Source organism: Anguilla rostrata, chromosome 9 (assembly GCF_018555375.3).
Source record: "Anguilla rostrata isolate EN2019 chromosome 9, ASM1855537v3, whole genome shotgun sequence".
Lineage (NCBI taxonomy): Eukaryota > Metazoa > Chordata > Actinopteri > Anguilliformes > Anguillidae > Anguilla > Anguilla rostrata.
In genome coordinates this window covers 16,777,340-16,794,303 of record NC_057941.1, presented here as the reverse complement: position 1 = coordinate 16,794,303, position 16,964 = coordinate 16,777,340, and the positions used below count along the sequence as shown (strand labels likewise).

General features: G+C 40.3%; 1 long non-coding RNA gene across 3 annotated transcripts in view; it reads right to left on the bottom strand.

Moving 5' to 3' along the window:
* Positions 1-13,804: 13,804 nt before the first annotated feature.
* LOC135263064 (uncharacterized) overlaps positions 13,805-16,964 on the bottom strand; it is a 35,018-nt gene continuing 31,858 nt past the window's right edge. For all 3 annotated transcript variants that reach the window (XR_010332386.1, XR_010332385.1, XR_010332384.1), the window contains one exon: positions 13,805-14,408. This is a non-coding gene — a long non-coding RNA (uncharacterized LOC135263064). The remainder of the gene's footprint in view (positions 14,409-16,964) is intronic.

Here is a 16,964-nt window from a genome sequence, read left to right as displayed (position 1 = left end):
CTAAAAAAAAGGAAATACCCAGAATGTTACCTTCTGCGAGATGTTTTCAAAGGAATAAAAAAGCATTGCGTTGGTAATAGGCTAACGTCTGGCTGCAGTATTTTGGAGCTATGGCATGATGGTAAAAATGTTTTCCGTAGATATGGTCGTGTAAAAGAAATGCAGGCGCTCATCGGTATTTTGCAATGTATCCTGTGCCTAGTTGTAGCCTAATTCTAAGACATGCTGTGTAGACTACTTTTTCAAAATAGCCTTGTCTGTTTAACAGGTAGCCTAATGGACAGTAGCCTAATTATAGGCTGCTACAGTTCGTATTAAAATTACAAATGCATTGGGACCTACTGTGATGTAGTATATACGAGAAACCTAAAAAGTAGGTTAGTATTCGCACAGGCTACAAATCAATCTCGCTGTAGCCTAGTGGGCGATTTGGTTTTCTATCTTCCTATCAAACCCTTCCTTTCGGCTATGGCCTTGTGTTGGTAATGTAAGAGCGCTGAGTCGCGTACAGTACGTTAAAGAACTATACTTTGTCATTTCTGTGTGACGGAAGCGACAAACAAATTAGTTAATTAATTCCAATATCTGCAGAGCTACTCAGCTTCACTAGATCTAGGCTATTAGTAGATATATTAGGAGGAATTGGTGTGGTCAGATAAGGGACGTTGTACCCTCACATTTGCTTTTGCCTGTATCCTCCCTCTCAATCACATTTGTTAGCTAAGCCCTGACTCACGGATAACCGGCGCAAGAAGGCTCCATTCGCCCTTCATCACCAAGAGTTAACGTGATCCTTATCATTTCAGTGGCTAAATTGTCTCGCGCTTTACGTGCTTTCAAGTGAGCCTGTACACACTTACTCTTGTTCAAGCCTCCATTATTGCCTATACAATCAACATTATTTCTACGACTTCTGTCATTTTAGAACAAAAAAGTAGGTAAACACTATTTCTCGAAATACATTGAATTAGACTACATTGAGGATTCCGAAATCCCCCAAGTCTAGCCTATGGACCGGCACAATAACGAAAGTAGGGTATAATCATTTTTAGACTTGGTATAGCATACAAAGCGCATAGGCTACGAATTCATGACCCCTATTTGCTTTCTATGATATTGATCTGTATACACCAGGCCACAATTCAACATTCCCATAAATTGTATTCTTATGTCTGTCTGTTCATAAGAACAATAAACGTTGTTCTGCGAGAAAGAGAGATTGAGCCAAGACCATCGTGGACATGTTGGTGTAATGAAAAATATGAAAACTGAAAACGTATGATTACCTATTACACGCCTATGATCTATTGGGCTTATCGTAGTCTCAAGCCGCCCTCATTCATATTGACTGCATTGATTAGGAAATTGAAGTGTTCTTTTTTCATTTGTTTGAATTTGTTAAATAAAATGCCATTTGACTCCATTGTTTTTTCTTAGTACCGTCTGTTTTGGGTAGTCTAGTCTTCGGTGTAGGGGACATAATTCATTGCTGTAATGCCTAGCCTTTGCAGTCTTGGGTAGGCTATCTGGAGAAAATAAATATGACCAAGATGTATTTCGGTGGACAGAAATTCCTGCGTTCCATTGAAAATTGTATGCAGCTTTCCTGACAACACCGTAGATAGCTGGGTCGTTCTTCATGTATGCGTTACTAAATTTGCTATTCGCCTATGAATGTTGGAACAATGGTATTAGCGAGTCAGATCAACAACGTAAAATCAACATGCTGCACTTACCTAAGCAATCATCTTCAGATATAGCAACATCATCTTTATAATTTATGTAGCCTACAGTATGCGTGCGATTTTTAAGGAGTAGATCAGGGAAGATAAACATTTTAATCACACACGAAAGCCATCTTGATTAGGCTACGTATTATGTCATAAACTCCGTAATAAAAAGTATTGGGAATTTTGCAAGACAGACTTTCTAAAATTTAGCAGTCAATTTGTTCAGTTTTGGACAGCAATAGATATTTTTAATAATACCCCATTGTAGTCTACAGCTGCAAACAACGCACTGAAGGCCGACCTATAGGGATTTGAAGTGGAATATCTAGTCTACCAGATCGGTGTTTGCCGCTGCCAAAAAGTATTTTTCTCAAAGTCCTTGTGTAGTCCTTGGTCCAGCAGGACCCACTGTAGTCTTAAAGACAAACTGGATAAAAGTTAGGTTAGGGCCCACACGACTTCCATGTGCACCTATTAATAAAAAAATTGCTATATTACTCTTCACATTCACATTTTCAAGTTTGCCTTGTCTTACATGAACTTGAATGCAGAAAGCTTTAGTATAGCCCCCGTATGATATGATATACTCTAAGATTTACGCCAAAAATGAAAATGGTGTCGTAATTGCAGTTTATTTACTTATTTATTTACATGCATATATCGTGTGAAAAACGTACTGTGTAAGCATATACTGTATGGCCATTTAATAACTTTTGTAGCCTAGGCTACTAGCCTTCAAGTGATGATGCAGTAGCACTGCATAACCGCAGCTGTAGCCTAGGTTATATTACCTTGTACCTACAACCGTTGGCAGTTGGAACTATCTAAAATTCTGACTACTAATGTTGTCATCATGTAGATCACATAAAGAGAAGAAGAACGCGATCTGGCAGTCGAAATAACGCCGTCATAATGCTGTTAAGTTCATACTGGTTGAAACCCTCTGGTTATGCTTATCTGAAAGTGATTTTCGTTATGTAGAAGATAAATACCTTTTTCACTTTAATTGAGCTCTGAATATGCAAGTGGACCAATGCGGATCATTATACATGTGTATCCTTTATAATTTCCCTCTATTGAGCCCATATTATTATATAGTCATGTTGAAAATACATTTCCCAAAATTTTGCGAAAAAGGTTAGCGAGCCTATACAAAATTACAACCAAGTCAGTTATCAGAACGGTTACGAATCTGTTTCGTACATTGTGAGATTTATACTAATGCAGTGACATGCCATGTGCGCATACTCGATATGAAAATTTATGGAACACGTTACTTGTTTGAAATGAATGCAACGATGCCATGCATGCACCTATTTACTACTTCATTTAGATCTGGCTATCTTTAAGCCTTGTTTGCAAACACCGTCTGCTGACAATGTCTAATTTCGTTGCTAAACTTTTTAACCCCGTAAAATTAACAGAGCCGATATACAACGTACATCTCCTGGGTTTGCTTGTCTTTCATTTCAATTACAGTTGTGAGTACACTGTTTATGTTTTTTTTTTTTTGTTTGTTTGTTTTGTTTTGTTTTTTTTGTTTTTTGTTTTTTTGTTTTCTGCTTGTTTTTTCCCACCTAGATTTATTGGGATAAGGAAACGTTGTAAAAGGCTTATTGTAATGCTAAAGCTTGAACAATAATATATAGAGTACTTCGATAATAATAGAATATTGGAAGAAACCATTACGCATTTAATATCATGTAATAATTGTAGATCCTATCATTCGGAGTCAACATGCCGTCTTTTTGTAGAAATTTGTTTCAAATGAAATACAAATATCCATGATGTTTTCTCCTCTAATAATTAATTAAGAAATCCAGTCATAGTTCATTTAAATGGAAATAGTTCAATTGGGTCATTTGATAATTAGCTACTCGCACCATAAATAGAGACTCAACTATTTAACGTTCCTCAAACATTGAATTATCTTGGCCCACTTCAAATCCATGCCCAGTCTTCTCATTGAGTATTGACTACGTACTTACATCAGCACTCTTGAAACATTTTTTTCCTACCTTTCGTTACTTAGAACAGTGCTGTTCAGGGATAGCTTCCTGTTTTGTGTCATCTGTAGCTTATTACAAAACATGTTTTGGTGAATGGGACTAAACATTTTTGTTTGGTCATTAAGGTTTTCTTTTGGCCTCTGTCTGATAATGTATTATCAGTCTCATTGATACTGAATTTAGGCTTCCAGTCTGTATATGCCTTAGAGGAACTCGTCGGAACTTGTCTATGTTTACACCTGTTAGGCCATTAAACTGTTGTTAATTTTTGCAGGTGCTCTCAGCTTTCCCGACCGAAATCATGTTTTCTTAAACTGTCGAGGAATCTTCGGAGGTAATAAATTTTATAGCCAACGAGTCTCCTTAATTCCTTACCATATGGTAAGGTGTCCAAAAGCTTGATGTATTTATCCACAAAGATCGCATACGAATAGAACTTAATGGGTCCCCGCGGAGCGTACATTCATTCAATGATGCAGATGTTCTACAAAGCTAATGCAAGTTGGGTGTCTCGTAATTTGACGGTCTCATTTTCAACAGTAATGTAAGACGTATTAATGAGCAATTGACATACTTTACACTTTCCACTATACATCACAGGCAGAGTTCTTCCGACTCTCCCTCCCCCTACTCATGTCTAAAGGCTAAACTTCAAGGAGGTCCTTTATCAGTGTTTTCGAAGTAAAAGTTGAGGAGAAAGAACAAAAGACAGTCTATGGGTACAGTCTAATTGTCGGCAGCGCCTGATAAGATAAAATCAAGTGTCGTGCCCTCATACACAGGACAGGCCACAGGCCCACCTGGCACAGTTACCCCTGGCATGCTGTGAAAGAACTTAGCAGGAGGTTTGGTGCACCCATGTTTTGATTAGAAATCACGCAGTTCACTTTACACCGACTCGCTTACTTTAGTCTCAGTTAAGCTGGGTTTGCATGTCCACGGTGCGTGAATGGAGAAGAGGTCAGGGATGCTTTCACACCTCTGCGGGTGGTCTTCAACGATAGCGTATAGAGAACTCTCCCTTGGATATTGACTTCCAGTCACTCGTCGGTAGGTTGTACGTCAAAGGCCGTAGGAGTGGGGTGTTTCTGACAAATGCCATTGCTAACATGCCGATATTTTCATCAGGAATAGTAATTTAGTGGTGGTTTTGTGATAGCATTATTTTTCACTACAATAAAAAAAAAAAAGTGAAACATTTTATCCACAAATCTATTCGAACTTGCGGACATGTACTATTTTTTGCTTTCCATTCAAGGTATATTGTCTAAAGCGCACAAAGAGAGAAGTGTAGGCCTACTCCATATCCTCCAAAACTATTAAATTACTTTAATGGAATCCCGTCTTGCCTTTAAAGTACAGTTATATTATCTAATTCGAATAGAATAAAGAATTACCTACTTTCCAAAGAACAAGTAATGCTCAAGTTGTGTAGGCTTTATAAACAAGCAAAAATAATCTTTTTTATTTAATACACGTTACTACCGAAAGCCCATCCCTCATAGATCACATGCTTGCTGAATGGTGTAAAGAGAAATGTAGCGTCAGAAAGGATCTTTCGCCAAAGCTAAGGTAATAGGCAGATCAAAAGCAGTTAAGTTATCGTGTAAAGAAGGCCTATGTGAATCCTAGCAAAATATATTTGTTTTTGTTTTTACTTCCGCTTTTAGTGTTCATTCAACCCTTCAATCTATATTTAAAAAAACCGAAGTTGAGTTAGGAGCATTTCGGTTGGTTGCTATAGTTCGAATCATATTCTTTTAATACCAAACTTCACGAAGGAAAGTTTGCAAATGAATAGCTCTCCTGTGTCTTTTGTTGTATGACCCTGTAGACTTCCCACTGGGTGCCTGGCCTAAAGGGACAGTTAAATCCACAGATCAATGCTTAGGCCTACTAGTGCTCCGTTTCTTATAATTAGAAACGTGAATATTCAGGACCAGGAAAGCAACATACAAAGCTCTTTATACAAAACCGTGAAACTTTGTATTTTAGGCTCTTCAAAAAGAACGGGAAATCCCGAAACAATCAGTAATTACTGACCAATCCATTTACAAGGGGGGATCTGGAAGGGTGAATTTGTTTTTGCAGGTATACACCTCCGGCCATGCGCAAAAGCCCTATTCTCAACATTGGGTTACACATAGCCTAAATATAAGGCCCTCATCTCAGAAATGGCTGTATTCATTGAAGTCCAAAAATATTGTTTTAAACATTTTAATGCATTTTGACAGTCTAACAGCGTGAAGTCGTCTTATTTAAGGTTGTTTTGTGTTAGAATACATTTTCGCATTGCTCTATTATCAATATGACCAATATAAATAGGTTCAATACCTTAAGAAATCGTTTTGTGAGTAAAACACACGTAACCATGTACATCGTGATCCATATAAAATTATATGTCCTCTAAAAGTAAGACTTTTAGGACTTTAAAAAAATTGACCTGATCCTAACTTTAAAAATTATTCTAACCCAGGTACAGAACTGAACAGAATTTACAACGGTCAAACGCATGAAATAGTTTTGACCTACATCTTTTAAACATGCACAAAATATCTCAGGAAATACTAACAATACATAATAGCTACAGTCGTTAAAAAGTATAGTTTTTATAGAACTAATATTCATATTTATGATACCAAGATTCCAGCATATAATTTTATAATTTTAACAAAAACTTTTTTTTAAAGAATAACTATCCTTTTTGGACACACAAGCTGGTAAAATGTAATCAAAGAAAAAAAATAATGAAACCGTTAATGTCTCAAAATATTCCAACTCTTCAGCTCAACACCTTCGGGCAGTATTTTAAACAAACGATTCTGGTACTAGAAAGAAAGATTCATTTAATTCTTAATTACACTAACCATCCTCTTCCTATCCTGACATTTTGTGTTCCATTCTACTAAGATCTTAATCTGTACAATTCTTAAATATTGTAGATGAATCCATCTAAAATGTGAGTCCAGTCAGATCGTTAACCATGAAGTGTAGAGTGATTAAACAATCATTTTTTAAACTCTCTAATTAATCAGACTGCTTGGCACTGGGCCTGCATTGTGGCTCCAAGTCACGAGGTCTTTAAAAGCAGACAGATATTGCTCCAGTGCATGGCTAAGCATGAGCTTGAACTGCCAATATTGGAAAGAGTGAATACTGCTGTCATGACACAATGTTTACAGATTTAACAGTTCTGAATTCGGATAAAAAATTGCAGGCCCACAACAATATGTAATTTGAGGCATATTCGCCCAGGAATATATATATATATATATATGTCAGTTCCAAAACCTCTCATATAGGCTGCTCTATATTTATAATTTGCATTTCAGCCCAGTGAAAAAAAACTTCAGTCCTGGCCAATTGCCAAAGCAGCCAACTCCATAACCCTCTTCTTAAAGAATCCTAGTGGCTTTCCACAAAGGAATCCTTGCAATCTGACTTCACAAATAAGTAACACATTTTATTCTTCCACCCTAAGATAGAAAAACGGCTGTTGCAAAATGTTGGAAACAACAACAAAAATTCTATGATATTAAAATGATGTTGTATTTCAGTGCTTGAATAAATCACATTTAGTTTACAAAAGTGACAACTAGAGCAGGTTTCAAAGGCAGGCTCATGGCGTGAGCATTGTTCCCACGCATCAGCTCAGCTGCGGGTCAACATGAATGTCGCAAGCAGTCCGAGCTCTTAAAGACGTATAGGCTTGGATTCAATCAACATTTGTCCTCGAGATAAACTCACTGTAAAATGCAATAGTGATACTTGCATTTAAATCAAGTCAGACGTATTGAAAAATGCTGAGGCCGTTTTGTGCCCACCTTGTATTGAGCCACCCTGTTACTGGGAATATTTGCACACGAATGTACTGATGAAGATGGTTCTGTGCATCATGTGATGCAAAAAAAATTCAACATGAGGGTTGGGGTTCTCAAAAATCAGTTCACTTTCATGAGCATTTAATGGAAATACGCAACAACATGAAAACCTGCTGTGTAGCAATACAATTTGGTGATTTTAGAAGGCTCGATCTTTGCGTGTTATCTGGTGTATATTATCGCTGCCTGTGTGTTAGCTCTAATTAGCATATTCCTTTTACATGTAAAAACTTAAATACTTAAACCTGCCAAGATACAGGTAGCAAGTTGGCCTGCATTCAGAAGCCAATCATTCTCCTCATGAACAAGAGGGACAGACAGAAATACAAGGGCCATCAAAACTGGAACAGAGCAAATAGCTGGTTGAGGATTGTTTTGACACAGCTACATAAGGTGAGCTCACATATGTACCTAGAATTGACAATAGCCCTCCCATTCTCCAGCCATTAATTATGATTCTAATAGTGCCAGTTATCACCACATAAGTTCTGGTTGTGCTTGTGAGAAATTAGTTCCATCCATCCATCCATCCATTTTCTAAACTTCTTACTCTTGGTCAGGGTCATGTGGGGGATGGGGGGGGGGGGGGTGGCTGAAGCCTATGTCAACATGCATTGGCAAGATGCAGAAATACATCCTGCATCCTGGACAGGTCATCAGTCCATCGTCAGGCCCACACACCATCACACATTTATACGCCAAAGACAATTTAGCTTCTCCAATTAGCCTAACTCGCATGACTGTTGACTATGAGAGGAAACCACAATACTTAGAGGAAATCCACGCAGATACAGGGAGAACATGCAAACTCCGCACAGAAAGGCACAAAGATTAACACTCGGTACCTTCTTGCTGTGAGGCAGCGGCACTACTCACTGCACCACCGTGCCGCCCACCAGAAACAAATTAAATTTAAAAACTGATGGTGTTGCCATTAATTTCATAATCCAAAGACACCCAAGGCATGCAAAGGCTCCTACTGTTGCTTCCCAGAAGCCAAGGCTTTGAAAGAGTGAAAATGGTAAAGATGGAAAGGGGGTTGGGGTGACGGCAGGGTGATAACAAGGCACTGGCCAAGAAGGGATAATCCATCCCCTTGAGCCAGTGGGTGAGCAAGTCAATGGGGTCCCCTCAATGGGGAGGGTAATGATGTGGCTGCTCTCTCCACTGCTACACCAATCCAGGCTTCATCAACATCTCACTGGGGGGCGGGGGGTTGGGGTTGGGGGGGGGGGGGGGTTGGGGAGAATGGCCTTCTAAAGCATACCCCCTCTTTACAAATTAAACAAATAAATGGGCAAAGCTGCATTATAACAATTAGGGCTCCAGACACCCAGATGATAATGTGCGTAGCAGCAAAAGCTACTGGACTGAAGGCCTTTTGCCTTTGTCATAACCCGACAGGACTGCAGCCAACAAGGTTGATGCTCTGCTTATCAATCTTGAGAGGGAGAAACAGATAGAGAGAGAGAAAGAGAGAGACAGCAATAATCAAGAACTGCAGTACTGCGACACTTCATTATGAGGAACAGATGTATTGCTGTGTTGAGGGGTAGGAGCTCAAGGTGCCCTGTAATGCAGTGGATGGATCAGTCCTTCAACATGGCACTAGAATGTTTCTAGCAGTGTAACCAAAATGTCAGCACCACAACTCTCAGGTCCAGTGGAGGCGGAAATAATAAGATCCCAAACAAACCTGGAACCCCATATGATCTCTAAGTAAGCTGGTATATTGATTATTAAATATGCATATTTGGTATAAATTCTGCTTGGAGTTGGATGCTCAGCTCTTTTTTCTAAAGGGTTTGTTTTTTCTCTCAAAGAAGTACTTAGGGTTTTACTAAACCTTTTTTTCCCCTCTGTCTTTTTTTGCTTCTTTTGACAGTTGCTTTCCTGTCCCTGTGTTCGGAGAGACAATGTAGGGAGAGAGGGAAGCGGAAGCAGAGGGGAATTAGCCATTGGAAAGGGGCGGAGGGGTGGGTGGGTGGGGAGGGACGAGCTCTGAGGGGGACTGGGCGCCAGGTGCTGCTGGAAATTGCCAGCTTCTTTGAGCCGAAAGCAACCTCATACCAGGATAATGCCTGTTCCATAGGTGTTCCAGAGTTGTTTCCAATCCTCATGCTGATTGCCTTTCAGGGCATGGGACAATCACTCCAATAATTGCTATTCCCCCCTACCTCTTTAGAAATCCTCATATAATCCTCGTGTATCAGACCAAAAATACAACTCCTTCAAACGTGCAGTACGTATTTATGCGTGTATGTTTAACAAATACATGCAGTTCTCATGGAAAAACGCACTATATATTAATAGCATTTTCAGTCATTTAAGTTTGCAGCCTAAACCCCTATAACCTATATTTTAACTGTGTGCTTCACATTCTGCGGATGTGAATCTGACATGGAGATGAATGGGAGAGCAGAGAAAATCCTTGATCACATGATTAACAGGCTAATCATTTTGTTAATATTATAATTTTGCAAGGACCATTAAAATTGGGGAAAAAAAAAATCTCACACCAGCATACACTGTCTCTCCTTCAAAGAAATGCCAGCATCTCTGTCCCTTTCCAAAAATATCCACAATTCTGCACACATATTTGAGTCTGAAAAAATATTCTGAGAACAAAACAAGCAGATGTAAATGTTGTTTTGCCCTTTTAAAAAAAGACCACTCCTCACATTTCAAAACTGCAGCTTAGAAAATTCAGATCCACACACCCTGTCTAGAGAACTACCAAAATGTCTTTGGAGAAAAATTACATTTTGACACATACAGAATCTTGAAGCCTACTTTTATCATTTGCCCAAATAAAGTATTTGGAGCCAGATATATTCCATAGTTAATTGCTTTTAAAAATGTCTATTCTTTACTTATATTTACAATTTCTGATATTGCTGCTTTTCACTCAAACATCTTATTAAGATAGCATCAGCATATAAAGCAATTAGAATAATTGTGTAACAAGAATAAAGCTTAAAGCTTGTCTGCTGGTTATTTTTTCATTATAAAACTCTGTTCTACTACGCACTAAGCCCACAAAGATTCAAGTATTGTGTGCATTATTCAAAACTGCAGGCTTAAATAAAAATAGCAAACCATTTTCTTCCTGAAGAAATCATTCCTGTGGTTACTCTGCAAGGGAAGCTAGGCCTCATATATACACCGCTGACTGTTTGCGTCAGTGTTACATGTCTACATTCAACAGCGGGCCAGCAATTCCCATGGAAAAAATGTGCAGGGAGAATATCACGTTATTAACAATTCACTTGGCAGGTCCTTGAGCGGCGCAGTCCAAATGAACGCCAAGGAAACCTCGATCACACACCACAGGCCAGACCGTGACGATTCCCTCTGCGTACGAGCATGGGTCTGAATGCGTACACGTGCACGCGTAGTTCCAAGCTGCAACTTGGAACAAGTTCAGCACTCAATAGTAATACTTTTCAATTCACTTAAACTAGTTCACAACAACAAGAGACAAAAAGAATGGTTATGTTTTTTTACGACTTCAAAATATCAGAATCGTATTTTGTTTTGTTCCTACTTTTTTTCAGCGAGTAAAAACTAATTTTATTTAGGTCTTGCTGGCTCAACAAAAAAAAGTGTCAGAGTCATATGAACTACGATGCAAAAAATGGCAGCACAGAACTGTTTGTATGTAACCCCACTGAACATGAATAATGTACATGGACTGGCCAATTTATTAGGTACGACTGCTGGTTAATGCAAAGAGCCTGCTCCTCTGAGCACAGAATCATGAGGCTACGACTCAATACATACAGCATGTGGATATGGTAAAGAGGTCTAGTTTTTGTTCGATTAAACATTAGAATGGGCAAGACGTATGATTTGAGGGACTCTGCCCATGGTATGATTGTTGGTGCCAGACATGGTGGTTCCAGCATCTCGAAACAGCTGCCCTCCTGGGATTTTTATGCACTACAATCTCTAGAATTTAGCCTGGTCTGAAGAAACTGCTGCAGCATGCAGACAGTAGGTTCAGGATCTGGCAAAAACAGCATGAATCCTCGGATCTATCCTGCCTTGTGTTAACGGTGTAGGCTGCTGGTGGTGGTGTAATAGTGAGGGGAATGTTTCCTTAAACCACAGTATGCCCGGTAATACCAATTGAGCATCATTTGTATTCCACAGCATACCCAAGCATTGTTGCTGACCATGTACATCCCTTTACGGCCACAGTCTACCATTTTTTACAAATGGATACTGCCAGCAGTACAATGTGCCATGTCATAAAGCACACATCATCTCAAGTTGGTTCTATAAACATGATAGCGACTCAAATAGCCTGTACAGTCTCCAGATATCAATCCAATAGAGCACATTTGGGATGAGGCCTGCAGTATGAATGTGTGGCCGAAAATTTGTAGGAACTGCATGACGCAGTTGAGGCGGCATGGACCAAAATCCCTAAAGAGTGTTTCCAGCACCTTGTTGAATCCATGCTGTGAAGAATTCAGGCTCGAGGCAAAAGAGGGTCCTACCTGGTACTAGATATGTGTACCTAACACAATAGTCAGTGAACGCATATCTTCCCCTGTTTGGCAGTTAAATTCTTTAGCTGCTGTCATTCATGTATTAGACATTATGAATTAACATAATGGGTGGATGAAGGAAGCTGCTTCAGCATAGTCCAGGGCATCTGATATTGTCGAAATGGTATTCAGGTTGTGGCAATCTCCTATGCAACCATGGCAGTTATTGCCACAATACATTAAAGAGCTAACACAGCAATAGGGACCCGAATTAGCTTGTGGGACCTGAATGTGCTCATTCAGCAAGTGATCTGACATACAACATTAAAGACCTTATTTCATCACATTTCCTCCCTCCATTTTCCTCCTCATCAATCAGTCAGACTAAACAAACTGAATGTGTCTGTTAGCATCTGCATGTTTGCTACAAAGCTGCATCAAGTCCGTTGCATTGTATTTGATCTACCTGGGCTCTACAGCTGCTTAAAAAATCTTCAGTATCGCTTTTTAAATTCAAAATTATTTGATATTTGTAACATTTCCGTTACATGGTTTTTGTTCGTGGTGGATTACCTAAATAAGGTAAAATCCAGGGCAGGCAGACTCAAGTAGACTGGTTGTCTGAATCAGTGATGTGTGAAATTGCAACACCAGACAGCTGGGATAATAGCTCAGAAGGGGGCTAATGTTCATGCTACATTCACAGAACATTTTAATAATGGCTAAATTAAGAGGAAAAAAAACCTATAGATTAATGCTTGAGCTCCATTCATTTTTCATGCTTGTGTTTTTTTTTTTTTTTTTGCTGTTTTACATTTATTTTTCACTCCTCCTCCCCCGTTTATCCTGACAATAATTTCAGGATTTCATTAGAGCTCTCGATAATGGATTGTAGATGTTTTAAAAAGCAGGATTCAACAGAAACCAGCATCCTTTTAAAAACAGAACAAAGGGGGAGGGGGGGGGAGGAGGGGTGTTATCTAGAAAATTCTCCAAGGTTTGTAACTGGCATCCATTTCAGGAATCTCCTGCCTGGATGCCACCAACAATGTGTGTTCCAGTAACGATGGGGTAGAGAATAATCATTATTACATGATTACATTTTTCTCTTCATTATTCTCACCAACAGTCTCAAGCCGCAGGCCAGGTTGAAGGTTTAACAACGTTTACGGCCGACATTTTAGGGGCACCTGTCACTGTCACCCCACTGTCACCCAAGGTTTGTCATTTTACTGACCAGTTTGTTAAGAAATCTCATTTTCATTTGACACCAGGCTTACTTCCTGAAAAGCTGCAGCACACTGCTAAAACCAAGTGTGCAGAAGCTAGGCCTATTTGATCTGGTTCTTCAGCACTATAACTCACTGTTCTTCCAAAATTATGGTGTAGGTAAAATTCTAGCTGTGTTTCTGTTTTACATTACATACATTACAATTTTCGGGCTAGCATTTTCAGTTTGCTGCTGTTGTTTCTTTGGACGAGCGCAGTGAAATCTGTGCCATGCACGAGCCAGACATGGTCAGGAATGACCATCTTCGCATGGCAGCGTAAGAGCATTTGGCCTTATGCTGATCATTCACTGTTTACCCCCAATTTTATGACAGTGAGTAAAGCTTGCAATGTTCCCACTGGCATTTAGCAGGGGTGCCCGTATCAGATAAGAGTGAGTTAAGACACATCATTCAAAGTAAATCTCATTGGGATGGATATATTTTTGATGAATCTAAAAACAAATCATTGACTGAAGTGAGGCCTTCAGAATGTCATGCCCAGGAGACATGTACTTCTGAGGATCCACTCTTTTCTGTATCTTCTTTCTATCATGCTTTACCTATGAGGACAAGAATTGCTCAGTCCTTTTATTCATTTCGGTATGGGAAATCCATAACGCTCATGTCTTCAAACTCCCTCCCATCTCTCTTTCTTTCTCATGCACATACACACACACACACACACATGCACGCATGCACACACACACACATAAACACACATGCAAACACACTTGCACACACTTACTCACACACATGCACGCACTCACACACATGCCCACAGCCTGGTACTATACTGCCATCCGGAAGACCCATACTGTCATTAAATCATCTACTTCAAAGATGTCTTTGGAGAAGTAGGGAGGGTTTTGGAAGGGCAGGGCGTGGCTTACTGTTAATGTGTTGAGAAGACAATCGCACTGCATGACTGATTGGCAGATTTGATTCCCTAAGCTCAGCAAGCAGCAATTAAATTCCTCTTTGTCTTGGGGGGAAAAATATGATGTCATCTCCGAATGGCTGCCTGCAAATGCGAAGACAAAAGAGAAGCAATTAATGTTTTCAAAGCACAGGACGCTGCTCACACAGTGGCGGGAGGAGATACAAAGCTGCTCTGCGGCTGCGGCCATTTTGGGTTGCATTTGGTTTCCTTTCTGGACCACGGGCCAAAGGCACCGGTGACTGGGAAAGATGCAGCCGGCTGAAGAGGTAATTCTGTGGGCACTGTATCCCCAAAGCATGCCTACAGTCCCACACATGCAACCCTGGCACCCATTATGAAGAGGACTGCTTTATATGACTACACTAAATAGACCAGCAGTCATCCTGGCAGAAGAACAAGTAAGTAAAACAACGGACAGCTGACAGACATGTACTGCAGGACACGTCGATTAATAAGGTTTACATTTACATTAATTAATCCACTTCAGTTTCCAGCTGGTCAGAGGAGGAACCCCAATCAAAAAATAAGATCTGCACAGACATGGCAGAAGGTAGGCAGTTTTACTGTGTCTCGTTTGGAGAAGCCAGACATCAACACTCTGGGCTGTTCTTCGACAGGGATTGCGGGCGTCTCAATACAGTCTCATTCATTTTCAATACTATGCCACTCAGCACTGTGACGTTAATGCATAACAATTCAACAATTCAGTCTATTCACAGGGTTTCAATGTGAAATGTACTCATAGTCTATGCACACCCATATATGGACATAAAATATGTCACCATCCACTATAACCCCATGTGTGGGTCTGAACTCCAGTACTGTAACAAACACTTTAGCGGCGGCTAGCAACAGGCAGCTGACTTTCAAATCCCCCCTATGCGGCCGGGGGTCAATTCATGGCCACAACACTTTCTACACTGTTATTCCACCTCTATTTGTAACCCTGTGTAAACAAAGTAAAAAGAATATTTTTAAAAAATTCATACAGAGGGTGGACTCAAAAAAAGATCTAGCCAAATGCAAACAGTTTAAAAATGTTTTTTTATTTTTCACAAAGAGTGCTTAAAACCTTCAGTCCCAGCAGATGTGGCAAAAAAACTTGCTTCTTACATCTGCTGCGATAAGTGTGGGGTGTGAAGAAGTTAATTTAATCTTTCGCTGCCTCCTAGCCTGAACAAACAGTGAAACGCCCCGAGACATTCGACGGCTGTTTACGTCTGGGACAATTAAGAACAACACATCTGATTATTTGGATCCATTTCCTCCTTAAAGAGCTCTCCGTACTCCGCCTGCAAATTCGCCGACGGCAGGCAGGAGCGAGGGAGACGCGCGACGAAGCCGCGGCAGGTGCTCGCGCTCCGCGGCGGGGGGGGGGGGGGGGCGGCCTCGGGGAGCCCACTGAGCATGCTCCGCTCCGGCCCGGCCCGGACCCTCGCATTAAGGGCCTGCCGACGGCCTCTTATTATGCCACTCTCTGTCAAGCTGACGGCCTTTCATATCAGCCCATCACGGCGCCCGCAGAACTTGTTCTGATTCCGCGTACTCCGTCATTAGACCTGTCATCTGCCGCACTCCCGCATCCACGGTCTGGCCATTTTGTCAGAAAATGGTGCCCAATTAAAAGTAATCGGAGGCTGGTAAGTGAAATGCTTTTCTATCCCAGTGCTTTTAATTTTTTCACTTTTTTTTTTTTGTACTACTACTTTTTAAAGTAATGAATTTAGGGCATTTTGAGTGCTAGCGGATTGACACTTCAATTTGTTTTGTCATTTAATTGATCATTTATTTATTTTAATGTCGCGAGTTAACAAAGAGACTGTTACAGTGGAGCAGGAACCAATCGTGCGGAGGCAGGCTGTGAAAGACACGCGTATGAACAGGAACCCTCAGGACTGCACCGAGAGCTCGGGACACAAGTAGACTGGACATGCCCAACATACCCATCCATCCAGGTCTCCATCAGTATCCTTGTCTGCTTTCAATAAAACAAATACTCTGTGACACACAGCCACTACAGCATATGAACTACAGCCACAAAACCCCATCTTAACCCACTAAATCCCATCCTAACAAGACATCAAATAGCGCACCTTGGCGTAGAAGAGTCTCACGGTAACATTTTTGCTTCGGGTTACGTCTCAAGCATTACGCAGATCTCCCTCGGCACTGTCATTCTTCAAAGAAAGAGTGACGCCTTCATGTCCTTGATTGGGCTTGTCATCACAACCTATGCTGACGGGTCCTGAGATATCCAGAATTTCTACAATAATGGCATCTGATAATGGTGATAAAAACACATTTAAATATAAACTAAACCAACACTTGTTTTGGAAATTTAAAGAAGCCAGATGACAGAAGATCTGCTCGTAATGGAGGCCCATGGCTTAACCCACCTTGAGCCATGACGTAGACAGCACCAATACAAGCTGTATGACTATGACAGGATTGTGTTATGACCACTTCTTTGCTAGGTATAGTGATGACATATGACATAAGATGACCCCGAGATCTTCCTTTCTTGGGAAAATAGCCTGTTTTTCTTTAGCCACAAGTTTCATCTTATTTCTGAGGTTTTTCAATAATATAACACACTCCCACCAGCTACCAGGACTTCAGAGACGTAAAGGTCTGTTT